Source organism: Pristiophorus japonicus, chromosome 8 (genome assembly GCF_044704955.1).
Source record: "Pristiophorus japonicus isolate sPriJap1 chromosome 8, sPriJap1.hap1, whole genome shotgun sequence".
Classification (NCBI taxonomy): Eukaryota; Metazoa; Chordata; class Chondrichthyes; family Pristiophoridae; genus Pristiophorus; species Pristiophorus japonicus.
In genome coordinates this window covers 48,650,803-48,666,679 of record NC_091984.1, presented here as the reverse complement: position 1 = coordinate 48,666,679, position 15,877 = coordinate 48,650,803, and the positions used below count along the sequence as shown (strand labels likewise).

At 44.6% G+C, this 15,877-nt stretch overlaps 1 long non-coding RNA gene across 1 annotated transcript; it reads right to left on the bottom strand.

The window, feature by feature from the left end:
* Positions 1 to 202: 202 nt before the first annotated feature.
* Positions 203 to 15,527, bottom strand: LOC139268070 (uncharacterized). Its single transcript, XR_011593968.1, has 3 exons — positions 15,399 to 15,527; positions 795 to 909; positions 203 to 343 (listed from the first exon to the last, which is right to left on the bottom strand). It is a non-coding gene; the product is annotated as an uncharacterized lncRNA (long non-coding RNA).
* Positions 15,528 to 15,877: the final 350 nt, after the last annotated feature.

Sequence of the window (15,877 nt, the reverse complement as noted above, 5' to 3'; positions counted from 1 at the left end):
CACCCCACTGGGACCTGCAGCCTTGGAAGGTGGGGCTCTTAGTGTGTCTCGCTGCACCCCACTGGGATCCCCAGTCTCGGACTGTGAGAAACCATGGAATGTCCCAGCACTCGTACCACTCAGGAAAGGGCCTGGTACCTCAATGGATGGCACCTGCACCTCCTCCAGAGTGAGTACAACAGTGGGGGCTTCATCATCCCCTCCCCCTGCCCCTCCCCTTCCTCCTCACCGCCATGCTCTTGGTCTGGAAGGTCAGATTGGAAGATGCTCTCCTCTTCAGGCTCGTCCGCGTCTGAATCTTTTTCTGAATCTTCTTTTGCATCAATAGGATTGGCCTCAAGTTCTTCAAAATATAACAGAACAAACAAATGGTTAGCAGCAAAGGAGGGGGCAGGGTGGGTGGCATGAGTAGGCTCACACTGTGCAGGCAGCAGGCTGATTTGAAGGACTATGATGAATGATAGCACATTGCATCAACCGAAGTGTAGCTGACGGAGACATCCCCATAAATGCAGATCGGGAGCTGTACTGGGCATGCGCGCCCATAGCAATCACATCAAAAACGTCCTTTTTTTTGCACATGCGCAGAAGGGAGGGCATTGTTTTTCAGCGCAGACATTAGGCTCCACCCCCGGAAGCTAAAGGACAGGCTGTGCGGTGCCAAATTCAAAAAATAGAACAGGGGATCTTGCTAGGTTTTTTTTGAGTAGTGAGAGCCCAACAAAACGGGCATAACTCTTGCAGTATGGCAAAAAAACAGCATTGGGGAAAATTGAGCCCATAGTGCCGCTTACCTTGCAAAGATTAGTCAATCAGTGTTGAATCTTTCTGGCTCTTCTGCATCTTTATTCACTTGGTGGTTTATTTTTCAGTATATTTCTGAGGTCCATGCCACATGCTTTAGGTGAACTGTGTAAGAATGTGCACAAGATAGAGAAAAGATGTTCTTAGTGAGCAGGCTGTAGCACCACATGTGTGGAAATGCACCAGTTATAATGCTGTAATGCTGTTACATGGTTGTTGCTTCTTTTGTAGTGCTATGGCGACGCAGAGCATTAGTACGACTATGTCTATATTAGTTACATACATGGATCACAAGACACGGGTTAGGAAACTGCTGTTGCATGTATTGAGATATTAGCCTCTGGTTTTAAGGTCATTTTGGGTCAATAAGTAGCTTGGAATTAAGTGAAAATTTGTTTCTAATGAATGGCCTTTAACCTGTTAAAATCTAAAGTTTAAGCTGCATATGTGTTTTAACAGTTAATGAGTGGAGTATAACCTCCCTTTTATCATTATTTTAACAACAAATTATGTTAATCTATTCAAACTATGTGATTGCATTCCATTTTTATATTTCCTTCTTAAAAATTATTTTTCTTTTTCAGATCCAAGTGCTGACTCAAAATAGTTCAGAAACCCACTGAAACCTGACTGTTTTTCAGTGTTACTGTGGTGGGTGACCCAAAGTGAGGCTGGAGCCAAGCAGGTATCTGGTTTGGCTTCAGAATTGTTGATGCAGATGCTTTGAGGCCAATTGCATTTACTGTTTGGCTCCGAATTGTTTTCTTATGGGTGGTCTACTGTTCCACAGGAGCTAACAATTTAAATAATGTCTCAACACTGCTCAGATTCTTTCTTTTTACTTTATGAGTTAAACCTGAAGAGACTCGTTACTAAGCTGCCTGTTTGTGCCTTCGTACATGTCTGTAATCATTTCAAATAATTTGCACATTGAAGAAAAGATATGTTTAGCTTTTATTTCTTTTTAAATGAGGGTACTGTATATTGTATCCCTGTTCCTCCAAAAAGTATACTTTAATAAAAACATAAATCATGATTGCTTTATCTTCTATCTATTTTTGTTACCTCATCTCACCCCATCGCTCAGACCAACTCATTCATGCCTCTTTATATTACAGAACCGCAGTTGTATGATAAAACCTGGCTCTCTTGCTACTGAATCTGTCTTGTTTATATTGTGCAAAATCTGCACAAAGCACAATTGGAATCTGTTTATATTTGCCGTCACCGTCAGCCAGCAGTCAGAGGTGCCCTGTGAAACCCCCTCCCAAAGGGAGTTTTGGTACATTGATTTTTTTGTTTCACTGATGTGTTGTAAAGTGAATAGGGTATCTCTGAGTCTATCATGCCTGTCACCCATAGCATAAGCAGTAACAGTGCAGACACGGCATCTGTAGTTTCCTCACCTTGATCAAAATTTAAGTTCTCACTTTGGTGGGTTACAGGAGTGATAGTTTGATTAAAATTATATTTTGTACATTTATATTTTCTTAAGATTTTAGCTTTTTGCAGTTGAAATTGTGGGTCGTGGAATAGTGATATTGAAGGTATCAGGGATGAAAGCCTTCTCTGTTTGTTGGCAGTAAGAGTGCTTAATGCAATGGGTTTGGGGCAATATTTAATTCAATTCTGATTTGACTTGAGTCCACAGCATCGAGCTGCCCATATTATGATACAACCAGCACTAGATTAGTGGTCTCTATCAGAGAAAGTACAAGGGTTCCTGTACTCTCCTGCTATCTTCCCCTGGCAGGAAAACCACAATGGCTTCCCCACTCAGGCCACCAGTTAAAATTGCAGTTGGGGCCCAATGACGTTATCGGACCCTGGTTTGCATATTTAAAGAAAGACGCCACGTCTTCAGGTGAGTCTCCTTCCTGCGAATGTCCTTCCCGCTTGCTCAGAACAGTAGGTTAAACGAGAAGGCATCAGGAATGGTGCAGGACATTGGCGAATAAGTCTCCCAGCCGATTTTAATTGCCCACCTGCCTGGTTTCTGCCGGGTGGATAGGGTTAAAATCGCCCCTCATACCTAGAAAGACTGGTAAAGGTTGGGGGGGGGGGGGGTGCGGAATCTCTGGACAATCCATTGATGATTTGGCCAATCATATTATAAGACAGACAAAGTGACGGGCTCTATTTAGAAGCACGAGCAGAGTACTGAACTTTCCTTCAAACGGCCTGGTACCAGAAATTTCGTCTGCCAGAGTGTGAGGCTCCCAAAGCTTGGTAGCTCTAGTTGTTGAATAGTGGGATCCCAAAGAGACGGTTCGGTAACTTAGGTGGTGGAGTGCTGGGCTTTAATTCAGACGATGTGGTGAATCTAGCATTAGAAGTTTCAGATATCCAGTAGCTGTCCTGCGACAGTGATTGCCTCAAATTCAGGTGGTCTGTATTTGAATCCAATTTTCAACGACTGTTGAACATTGATTCTTCTCATTTGGCAATATATTTAAAAATTACTCACTGGCTCTCAGCCAGGCCACTAGAAGGAGCACTTTAGGTAGCATATTACTTGGGGGAGAGAAAGCAAGCAGGGCTAATCCTGCCTTCACAGCAGCACAGTGTGGGTGGGCTGATGCTGTTGCAGAAAGGTCTGTAGGCATTACCACCTTCACCAAATGAAAAAAATGTAACAATTTGTTTCAGCAATGTCTGATGTGAAAAACTGGGGTAAGAGTGCAATCTCCATGAATTTTGCACAAGATAGAGTAAAAAAAAATCTCTTATTTAAAAAAATATGAAGAATGCAGTAAATTTCAGTTCAGAACAAGTTCAATTTGCCATGAAAAAACTTATTCATAACAAGAATAATTTTATCTGGAACACCTCTTTTTCTGACTGATCAGTGGGGATAATCTGCTTGTAAACCACATGCTTTTAAATTGGGAAACCTATAAAATATAATTGCAAAAGACAGGATAATATGTTAGACATCTCACTGAATTGATTCTAGTTAGTCATGAGACATCTCGCTCAGGTATGCTAGTTTGTGGTTACACCTCCCCAGTTCACTCAAATGCTCTCAGCAGTTAAACATCTCCTTGACATCTTTGTTGTGTATTACGTTGCTGTGTCTGTCCTTCCAGGGGATTTGCAGGATCTTGCGGAGACATCGTTGGTGGTACTTCTCCAGCAACTTGAGGTGTCTACTGTATATGGTTCACGTCTCTGAGCCATACAGGAGGGTGGGTATCACTACAGCCCTTTAGACCATAAACTGAGGGTGCTGAGCACCTCAAGTCTCGTCACCGAGAGCATGCAGAAAGCAAGTGCAGGCAGCGGAAGGAGCGTGCGGCAAACCAGACTCCCCACCCACTCTTTCCTTCAATGACTGTCTGTCCCACCTGTGACAGAGACTGTAATTCTCGTATTGGACTGTTCAGTCAGCTAAGAACTCACTTTTAGAGTGGAAGCAAGTCTTCCTCGATTTCGAGGGACTGCCGATGATGATGATGATGATGTTGTGTATTGGATTTGGTGAAAGAAAGAGGAACAACTCATTCTCACTGGGAATTTAGTCTCATTGGGGCAGGGAAATGAATCCATACATGGAGCAAATTGAGTAGACCTTACAGTTATTAGGGTAGTTATTAAGGGGTAGACTCTGCTTTTCTAGTAATTGAATGCCTAGTCGTGGAACTCAGCTATTGTGTCAGAACGCACATTCACATTCTCGCAAAGCAATTTGAAAGGGCTCTGCCGTTATCATTTTACAAAACAGAAAGTGCCAGCTTCACACACAAAGGCAAAGGTTGCCATCATTTTTGTACCTGTATTTTGTATTGGAATCTCTTCTCTCCCCTTTAGGCACGCTGCCCCAGTTTTTGCCTTTTAACTTTGGAGAAGTATACCGTCCCTTCGAGTAAATACCTTGAAGTAATTGGGAAAGAGCAGATCGTGCAGGTTCTGAATGGCTCAGGGTGATACTTGAACAGTAGGTGGCAAACAAGCTTCGTCAATAAATCTGAAAGGATCGACTGCCGAAATGAAGCCCATTCATAACAACAGTTCTGTGATGCTTGTAAGTTTTTTTTCTCTCAAACTTATCATTCCCTTATTTAAAGGAGAGGGGAACTCCAAGGGGAAGGTATTAAGAATGCCAAGTCTTTGCTCCCAGTTTTGTGCCAGCTACATTTTTACTTTTTCTTTCTTTCCTTGTGGAACCACAATTTTCATCTATCACTAGGAGAGCAGATCTGCCGGTAATGCAAAGCAGGGGAGACCAAGGAATCCCCACCACTGTAGTCTGTGCTGAGTTAACTGATCTCAGCTGGGGCAATGGGGAGGGGAGGAAACTAGAGTTATGTGTCTCCAGGCTGTGGGAAGAAGAAAGACTTGCATTTATATAGCACCTTTCACGACGACCAGACGTCTCAAAGCGCTTTACAGCCAATGATGTACTTTAGGAGTGTAGTCACTGTTGTAATATAGGAAATGCGGCAGCTGTTATGTTGATTGAGGGATAAATATTCGCCAGGACACCGGGGATAACTCCCCCGCTCTTTGAAATAGTGCCATGGGATCTTTTACGTCCATCTGAGCGAGCAGACGGGGCCTCGGTTTAACGTCTCATCTGAAAGAGGGATGACGGGTGAAAAAGCCACTTTTGACCACTATCCAGACATTTCAGAGAGTTACATAGAGTGTACAGCACAGAAACAGGTCCAACTTGTCAATGCTGGCGTTTATGGTCCACTCGAGCCTTCTGCCAAGATAATTTGGAAGTTGGCTGAAGATGGGAATAGGCTTGGCTGTGATGGTTTCCGTTGTAAAATAGCCTGCTGACAGTTGCTGTCCACGGTAACCCAGGAGAGATGGCCATTTGGGCAAGGTAACTGAAGGTTGTGCCTGTGGAACCGTACATTTACAAAAAAGTGAGGGGGGTGGGGTGAGCCAAAATAAAAATATTAAAATAACCTGAATCAGTGGTAGGGATGCATATTTCTTTTGCTGCTTGCACTGAATCACCGCTCACCCACATAAATTTGAGAGTAATCAGAAATTATGTAGATCAAGTTGAAGCAAGATTGATAAGTAAGGAAGCTTCTGGCAAATAGTATGTTTGGTCTGGCTTTGGTTAATAAGAACAATAATGAACTTGTTACGATTGCTGTTATAATTAACATAGCATCATAGAGGAGGCTTTCTGTGGGTAAGGGTAGGTATCACTCTGTCACCATGACAAACAAAAGTATAGGTTTCTTTTCAGCTGGCATCTCTGGAGAGCAGCCCTGCTTAACAAATGCATATTCAAATTGTCAGTAATTGCACATTGTCTTATTAATGGGCTGCACCATACTGCTTGTTGTCTTCCAAAAAGCCTCGATAGAAAATGTGCTGCATGTCATTCTTCAAACATCAGGTGTCTTTGAATGGAGGAGGTGGTCTCATGCCCACAATGTCACGCAATGTGAACTCATGGAGGAGGGGGAGGGGCCCTTCTTCACTTTTTCGCCAAGAATCGGGCAGGATCGCAGCAGAACCAGGATAATTGGATAGTAAGGCATACTACTGCCTCATCACCCCAACTGGGATTTCCTTCTCTCTGCTCCCGTTGGGACTGCTGTTACCCACTCCTTCCCTCCCTGTCACATCCAAATAATGGCTGGGGCAACAGATCCTGGGTCCCCGGGGGAATTTCCTTCACTCTGTCCACGTTTCAACGCCTTCTGGGTGTTGCCATGGGGAAGATGGTGGAGGGCCCTGGGAAGTGGTAGTTCTTATGTTTTCGGTACAACCCACAAACACACACAGGCTGCAAGATGGCTGATAACTTCAGGAAGCCAGTCACGTTGACTTGTTCCCTCTATTGTTGTAAACTGCAATGGCTGCAATGTCACAGAAGTCCACTGGGTGGAGCTACATATATATTACAGTGATAATTGCCCTGAGATGCCCCCCTTCCGTCCCCATGGAGTGGGAGAGCTTTGTGGCAGGCTCTTCTTTCTCCCCCTTCTTGCCCCCTATGGCTTGTCTGTTGAAGGCCCTGGTCTCTGCCAAGGCCTTCAGTGAGTCATGGTCTCTGATCTTTGGGTGGCTCAGTCTCTTTAAGGCTCCTTGTTTGATCTGCTAGTGCTACAGTGACACTCCTGCTGCAGCACCTCCTTTGCACTGATGGGCTCCCTCTTGTATAGTGGAAATCCCATCAGGCATCTGCATACACACTGAGCCACGACCCAGGAAAACTGCTGGGTTGGGCTGGGGTGTATATGAAAGGGCAGGCGAAGGTTTTTCCACATCAGAACTCCACCCTGAAGAGATGAATCCTCCCATTTAATAAGAACATAATTAGGAGCAGGAGTAGGCCATACGGCCCCTCGAGCCTGCTCCACCATTCAATAAGATCATGGCTGATCTGATCATGGACTCAGCTCCACTTCCCCGCCCACTCCCCATAACCCCTTATCCCCTTATCGTTTAAGAAACTGTCTATTTCTGTTTTAAATGTATTCAATGTCCCAGATTCTACAGCTCTCTGAGGCAGCGAATTCCACAGATTTACAACCCTCTGAGAGAAGAAATTTCTCCTCATCTCTGTTTTAAATGGGCAGCCCCTTATTCTAAGATCATGCCCTCTAGTTCTAGTCGCCCCCATCAATAGAAACATCCTCTCTACATCCACCTTGTCAAGCCCCCTCATAATCTTATAAGTTTCGATAAGATCACCTCTCATTCTTCTGAACTCCAATGAGTAGAGGCCCAACTTACTCAACCTTTCCTCATAAGTCAACCCCCTCATCCCCGGAATCAACCTAGTGAACCTTCTCTGAACTGCCTCCAAAGCAAGTATATCCTTTTGTAAATATGGAAATCAAATCTGCACGCAGTATTCCAGGTGTGGCCTCACCAAAACCCTGTGTAGCTTGTAGCAAGACTTCCCTGCTTTTATACTTCATCCCCTTTGCAATAAAGGCCAAGATTCCATTTGCCTGCCTGATCACTTGCTGTACCTGCATACTATCCTTTTGTGTTTCATGCACAAGTATCCCCAGGTCCCGCTGTACTGCGGCACTTTGCAATCTTTCTCCATTTAAATAATTGATTTTTTTCTGCCAAATTGCATGACCTCACACTTTCCAACATTATACTCCATCTGCCAAATTTTTGCCCATTCACTTAGCCGGTCTATGTCCTTTTGCAAATTTTTTGTGTCCTCCTCACACACTGCTTTTCCACCCATCTTCATATTGTCAGAAAACTTGGCTACGTTACACTCAGTCCCTTCTTCCAAGTCGTTAATATAGATTGTAAATAGTTGGGGTCCCAGCACTGATCCCTACGGTACCCCACTAGTTACTGGTTACCAACGAGAGAATGAACCATTTATCCCAACTCTCTGTTCTCTGTTAGTTTGCCAATCCTCTATCCATGCTAATATATTACCCCCAATCCCGTGAACTTTTATCTTGTGCAGTAACCTTTTATGTGACATCTTGTCAAATGCCGTCTGTTAGTCGAAATACAACACATCCACAGCTCCCCTTTATCCACCCTGGTCGTTACAGCCTCAAAGAACTCCAGAAAATTTGTCAAACATGACTTCCCCTTCATAAATCCATGCTGACTCTGCCTGACCGAATTTTGCTTATCCAAATGTCCTGCTACTGTTTCTTTAATAATGGACTCCAACATTTTCCCAACCACAGATGTTAGGCTAACTGGTCTATAGTTTCCTGCTTTTTGTCTGCCTCCTTTTTTAAATAGGAGCGCTACATTTGCAGTTTTCCAATCTGCTGGGATCTCCCCAGAATCCAGGGAATTTTGGTAAATTACAACCAATGCATCCACAATCCCTGCCGCTACTTCTCAAGATCCAAGGATGCAAACCATCAGGTCCAGGGGATTTATCTGCCTTTAGTCCCATTATCTTACTGAGTACCACCTCCTTAGTGATGAGTTCCTCCCCTCCACATAGCCCCTTGACTATCCACTGTCAGAATATTGTTAGTGTCCTCTACCGTAAAGACTGATACAAAATATTTGTTCAGAGTTTCTGCCATCTCTATGCTCCCCATTACTAATTCCCCGATCTCGTCCCTCGTTTCCTCTTTATATACCTATAGAAACTCTTGCTATCTGTTTTTATATTTTGTGCTAGTTTACTTTCATAGTCTATCTTTCCTTTCTTAATCATTTTTTTAGTCGTTCTTTGCTGGTTTTTAAAATCTCACCAGTGACACGGGTTGGGGGTTAGAATCAACAAGGACAATGGTTACATAGTTGGATTCTTGGATTACAGATGTAGTTGAAACATTAAAAAATAAAGTTAAAGTACCACAATTAAAAAGAATATGGATATCATCTTGACACTGGCGATCAAGGTGACATTGGGAATCAAGATGACACTGGAGATTTAGGTGACATTTTGGGATCATGGTGCCATTGTTGCGCCCGTGTAGCACGGCACATATTAGCACTCATAATTCCCCTTATAAAGATATCCAGATTTCGACTGTACAGCCGTGAGAGGGAAATTTGGCAAAACAGGCACCACAGGCGAGCCTTGTGCAGCTACTACTCTGGGAAAACATTGGCAATGGTCTGGCAAGAGATTTCTTCTTGTAGCTGAGGAAGGTATGTAACATATAAAATAAGTTACCCGAGAAAAAGAAAGAAAGCAAGGATAACTGAAAAAAATTAAAACATTAGTTAGGGCAACCAGGAACTGCAAATAGATAGATTTTTCCAAGGTGCTGTTGTTAGAAACATAGAAAATAGGTGCAGGAGTAGGCCATTCAGCCGTTCGAGCCTGCACCACCATTCAATATGATCATGGCTGATCATGCAACTTCAGTACCCCATTCCTGCTTTCTCTTCATACCCCTTGATCCCTTTAGCCACATCTAACTCTCTTTTGAATATATCTAATGAACTGGCCTCAACAACTTTCTGTGGTAGAGAATTCCACAGGTTCACAATTCTCTGAGTGAAGAAGTTTCTCCTCATCTCGGTCTTAAATGGTTTACCCCTTATCCTTAGACTGTGACCCCTGGTTCTGGACTTCCCCAACATCGGGAACATTCTTCCTGCATCTAACCTGTCCAATCCCGTCAGAATTTTATATGTTTCTATGAAATCCCCTCTCATTCTTCTAAATTCCAGTTCATATAAGCCTAGTCGATCCAGTCTTTCTTCACATGTCAGTCCTTCCATCCCGGGAATCAGTCTGGTGAACCTTCGCTGCTCTCCCTCAATAGCAAGAATGTCCTTCCTCAGATTAGGAGACCAAAACTGTACATAATATTCAAGGTGTGGCCTCACCAAGGCCCTGTACAACTGCAGTAAGACCTCCCTGTTCCTATACTCAAATCCTATCGCTATGAAGGCCAACATGCCATTTGCCGCCTTCACCGCCTGTTGTACCTGCATGCCAACTTTCAATGACTGATGTACCATGACACCCAGATCTCGTTGCCATAAAATCATAGATAGTATGTAAACAGAAACCCTGCACTTAAATGTATCTACAGATGAGCCCATACCTCAAATCTGATCATTCAAAATCCTGTACACACGCAACAGCTACTTTGTGGAGACTTAAAGTAAACTTCTAACTTTTACAACATATACTCAATAGTCTGATAGCAAATGCGTCCTTTATTAAAGTGAATTGTCTCAGTTATATTGCTCCCTCTTTTCCTATGTTGGCTTTAGTGGATGATATCATAAGTTCATGCAAAAGAGTCTGGCCGAGATTCAACTTACGACATTGTCAATGGAAGGAACATTGGTGCTCGTCCTGGTGCCACAAAGTCCTCCTGATCCACTGCCAGCTTGTTCTCATCCCCCGAGATCTTCCCCTTCACCCATCAGGTCCTACCTGCCGTCTGGCTCCGCTGCAGAAGCTGGCCACTTTTTACCGCACCAAACTGGCGAGCTGCTTCGAAGTGCCCATTTGGCATCGGCAGCTCGGTGGTAAAAGTTAAATAAGGCCCAAAGCTGAAAATGGTTCAGAAATCCCACCTTGGGAGTGCGCTGTGGATACACACTGCCGATATCGCGCCCGTTTTGAGCATGAGTTAAAAATCTCCCCCCTGACATTGCTTAAAACCAAGAGCTAGAGTCAACCAGGGTCAAAAAGACTAATTGGCCAAAACAGGTCCATCACAAGCTCCATGGGCCAAGATACAAATGGCTTGAATCAAATGAAGACTACAGGACATCTGTAAACATTTTATGAAAAAAACATTTGTGATTTCATTTAACACTACCATCCAATGAATTGGAGTGGGGGGGGGGGGGGTAAAATTCCAGTGGATTGTGATGGAGGGGTTACAATGTGGGGCAGAAAATGGATCCATCAGGTTTTATTCCTCTAAACTTCTGTCCATCCCAGTTATATGGAAACTTGGCTCTTGTACCTCTCCAGAACTCTGCCCCACTTGCTACTGATTGAAGACATAGGTCTTACTGGACCCAAGGGCAGACATGCCAAACCCACATTGTGGGTCTTCTGAAGTTCTCAAAATGAAAAGCACCAAAGGTAATCGATCCTGCCTCCTTAACAAGAAAACATGTTGATTTTAACAAAATCCAAATACAGTATTATATCTCAACTCCTTGAGGGGAATTAAAATAATTTAAAGACTTGTTTTCTTAGACCCAATCCAGGCCTTGGGTCAGTGCCCACTTTTGGAGTGGCAGGCTGCCATTCCAACCTCCGCTCCCTCAGTTCGGCAGGAGTTTCTGCTACATAGAAACATAGAAAATAGGTGCAGGAGTAATCCATTCGGCCCTTCGATCCTGCACCGCCATTCAATAAGATCATGGCTGATCATTCGCTCAGTACCCCTTTCCTGCTTTCTCTCCATACCCCTTGATCCCCTTAGCTGTAAGGGCCATATCTAACTCCCTCTTGAATATATCCAATGAACTGGCATCAACAACTCTCTGCGGCAGGGAATTCCATAGGTTAACAAGTTTCTCCTCATATCATTCTTATCCTAAGACTATGTCCCCTGGTTCTGGACTTCCCCAACATCGGGAACATTCTTCCCGCATCTAACCTGTCCAGTCCCGTCAGAATCTTATACGTTTCTATGAGATCCCCTCTCATCCTTCGAAACTCCAGTGAATAAAGGCCCAGTTGATCCAGTCTCTCCTCATATGACAGTCCGGCCTAGTGAACCTTCGCTGCACTCCCTCAATAGCAAGAACGTCCTTCCTCAGATTAGGAGACCAAAACTGAACACAATATTCCAGGTAAGGCGTCATTAAGGCCCTGCAGTAAGACCTCCCTGCTCCTATACTCAAATCCCCGAGCTATGAAGGCCAACATACCATTTGCCGCCTTCACCGCCTGCTGTACCTGCATGCCCACTTTCAGTGACTGATGAACCATGACACCCAGGTCTCGTTGCACCTCCCCTTTTCCTAATCTGCCGCCATCCAGATAATATTCTGCCTTCGTGTTTTTGCCCCCAAAATGGATAACCTCATATTTATCCACATTATACTGCATCATGCATTTGCCCACTCACCTAACCTGTCCAAGTCACCCTGCAGCCTCTTAGCGTCCTCCTCACTGCTCACACCGCCACCCAGTTTAGTGTCATCCGCAAACTTGGAGATATTACACTCAATTCCTTCATCTAAATCGTTAATGTATATTGTAAAGAGCTGGTGTCCCAGCACTGAGCCCTGCGGCACTCCACTAGTCACTGCCTGCCATTCTGAAAAGGACCCGTTTATCCCGACTCTATGCTTCCTGTCTGCCAACCAGTTCTCTATCCACGTCAGTACATTACCCCCAATAACATGCGCTTTGATTTTGCACACCAATCTCTTGTGTGGGACCTTGTCAAAAGCCTTTTGAAGGTCCAAATACACCACATCCACTGGTTCTCCCTTGTCCACTCTGCTAGTTACATCCTCAAAAAATTCCAGAAGATTCGTCAAGCATGGTTTCCCTTTCATAAATCCATGCCGACTTGGACCGATCCTGTCACTGCTTTCCAAATGCGCTGCTATTTCATCCTTAATGGTTGATTCCAACATTTTCCCCACTACTGATGTCAGGCTAACCGGTCTATAATTACCCGCTTTCTCTCTCACTCCTTTTTTAAAAAGTGGTGTAACATTAGCTACCCTCCAGTCCATAGGAATTGATCCAGAGTCGATAGACTGTTGGAAAATGATCACCAATGTTGTGTCACTGCAGACCAAGGTGCTCACCCTAAATATTCTAATAACCCTGTCCCTGAGATTTGAGATGGAATCACCAAAAGGGCAAAATGTTGGGCGCAGGGAAAATCACACCCTGACGCACTTCCGTCCCTCAAAAGGATCCGTGGAATTTTCTCCCGAAAAGACTACTACATTTCAGCAGACTGATCAGTACTCAAGATTGCTACTGATGACAGGAGAAAGAGAACAGATGATTTGTCTAGATTTGGAGTTGGAAAAGGAAAGAGGGTAGGTGAAGTTCTTAAAGGGACAGTATGTGAGCTTTGTTAATAGCACCCTCGCCTCTATCAAAAGCACCATTTACTTCCAAGTCTATAATATTTACCACCTCTTCATCCATTTCAATCTTACCCGCCCTCCTGTATGGCTCAGAGACATGGACCATGTACAGCAGACACCTCAAGTCGCTGGAGAAATACCACCAACGATGTCTCCGCAAGATCCTACAAATCTCCTGGGACCAACATCAGCGTCCTTGTCTAGGCCAACATCCCCAGCATTGAAGCACTGACCACACTCAATCAGCTCCACTGGGCAGGCCACATCGTTCGCATGACAGACACGAGACTCCCAAAGCAAGTGCTCTATGCGGAGCTCCTTCACGGCAAACGAGCCAAAGGTGGGCAGCGGAAACGTTACAAGGACACCCTCAAAGCCTCCCTGATAAAATGCGACATCCCCACTGACACCTGGGAGTCCCTGGCCAAAGACCGCCCTAAGTGGAGAAAGTGCATCCGGGAGGGCGCTGAGCACCTCGAGTCTCAACGCCGAGAGCATGCAGATATTAAGCGCAGGCAGCAGAAAGAGTGTGCGGCAAACCAGTTCCACCCACCCCTTCCCTCAACGACTATCTGTCTCACCTGTGACAGAGTCTGTGGCTCTCGTATTGGATTGTTCAGCCACTAAAGAACTCACTTCAGGAGTGGAAGCAAGTCTTCCTCAATTCCGAGGGACTGCCTATGATGATGAGGACTTTGAAATCCTACCCATGTATCCTAACTCACACCAAGTCTCGTTCACCTATCACCCCTATGCTCGCTGACCGACATTGGCTCTCGGTTGAGCAACATCACAATTTTAAAAATCTTGCACCCATGTTTACAAATCCCTCCATGGTCTCACACCTCCCTATCTCTGATACATCCTCCACCCTTTTAACCCTCTGAGATATCTGCACTTCTCCAATTCTGGCCTCTTGCACATCCCCAATTTTAATTACTCCACCATTGGCGGCCGTGTCTTCAGCTGCTGAGGCCACAAGCTCCGGGATTCCCTCCCTAAACCTCTCTACCTCTGTACCTCTCTTTCCTCCTTTAAGACATTCCTTAAAACCTAATTCTTTGACCTCATCTGCCCCAATATCTCCTTATGGGGGGTCAGTGTCAAATTTTGTTTTATAATTCTCCTGTGAAGCATCTCTGGACATTTTACTACATTAAAGGCACTATATAAATACACGTTGTTGTTTTGTCACCTGTGAGAAATCTGGCTTTACTGATACAACTTAAATATAACTAGCACCTCTTGAAGGGGAGGAGCATTGTGGCTACAGACAACAGGGACATTTCAGAAGTAGAAAGCCTGGCTGCAAGAGGCCCTGAAGACCCAGATTCTCAGATGTAGGATTGGAGATTTTGGTCTCAGGCAGTAGACAGGAGAAGGAAGACTCTGTTCTCCCTGGAGGGCAGAAAACCCTCTATCCATCATGAGTACACAGGAAATTGCACTATGTCGCTGATGTCCCCTGCTACAGCCTGGAAAGAGCCTGTGACATAAAAGATAAGGGCCACGGTGACCTTGACAGCCACAGGCAGTACTGGTCATGCCCTGGTTTGGGGTTCCATTTGTGGCAGATCTCATTATAATATTTAGTTAAGGGCCCTATGCTTATTTTGTAGGATGCTTTTGTGAAATTGGTCTACCCCAGCACCCAACTCACCATGCGATAAACTCACCCAGAAAATCATGATGCTAATAGTCATCGGGGACCCTGCAGGAGCAACTATTTAAAGAGCTCATCCATTCCATACAGGTTAGTTACTGGTTTGTCTTCAGGCTGTTGGTTGAAGTGCAGGTGCCTCATATAATGCTCCTCGGTGAAGTTGAGGTACAAGACATGCTCCCTGAAGACCCACTGTGGGTATGGCCTCCTGTGTAGTGCCCTCCTTCTCCCTCTTCTACCAGATGCTCCTGCTCTCTCTTGTCTTCCTCGCTGCTCCCCTGCATTCTCTAGCCCCAAAGGCAGAACCTACCAGACCACCCATGACTGCAATAAAACATTTCAGTAGCAGTTCAGCACCAGCACAAAAGTTGTTCCCAGAATTCACTCATAGAACGCAGAAAATAGCCAAACAAAGAAAGGCCCAGAAGTTAACCAACAGCCTGAGGACAAACCAGTAACTAACCTGTATGGAGTGGATGAGCTCTTTAAATAGTTGCTCCTGCAGGGTCCCCGATGACTATTAGCATCATGGTTTTCTGGGTGAGTTTATCGCATGGTGAGTCGGGTGCTGGGGTAGACCAATTTCACAAAAGCATCCTACAAAATAAGCATAGGGCCCTTAATTAAATATTATAATGAGGCTTTTAATTGCTTCTGACGCACGCTCTGAATGCCTACTGGGCAGCCCGATCCAATACGGCCATGCTGCACTTCTAGTGTGCACACACTGCCTGCCATGTTGGACCCTTAATTGCCCATTTTACGCCTGTAAAACGGACACGGCGCGATCATATTTCTAGGCTTATTTGTCTGACCTTTTAAGAGGACATTGCCTTCATGTAAAACTGTTTGGCAAATTAGCAGATGTTTGGAGAGCCTAGCCTCATTTTTTCAAAGGGACATCATACGCAAGTGAGGTGATGATGCATTTTAATGGGATTT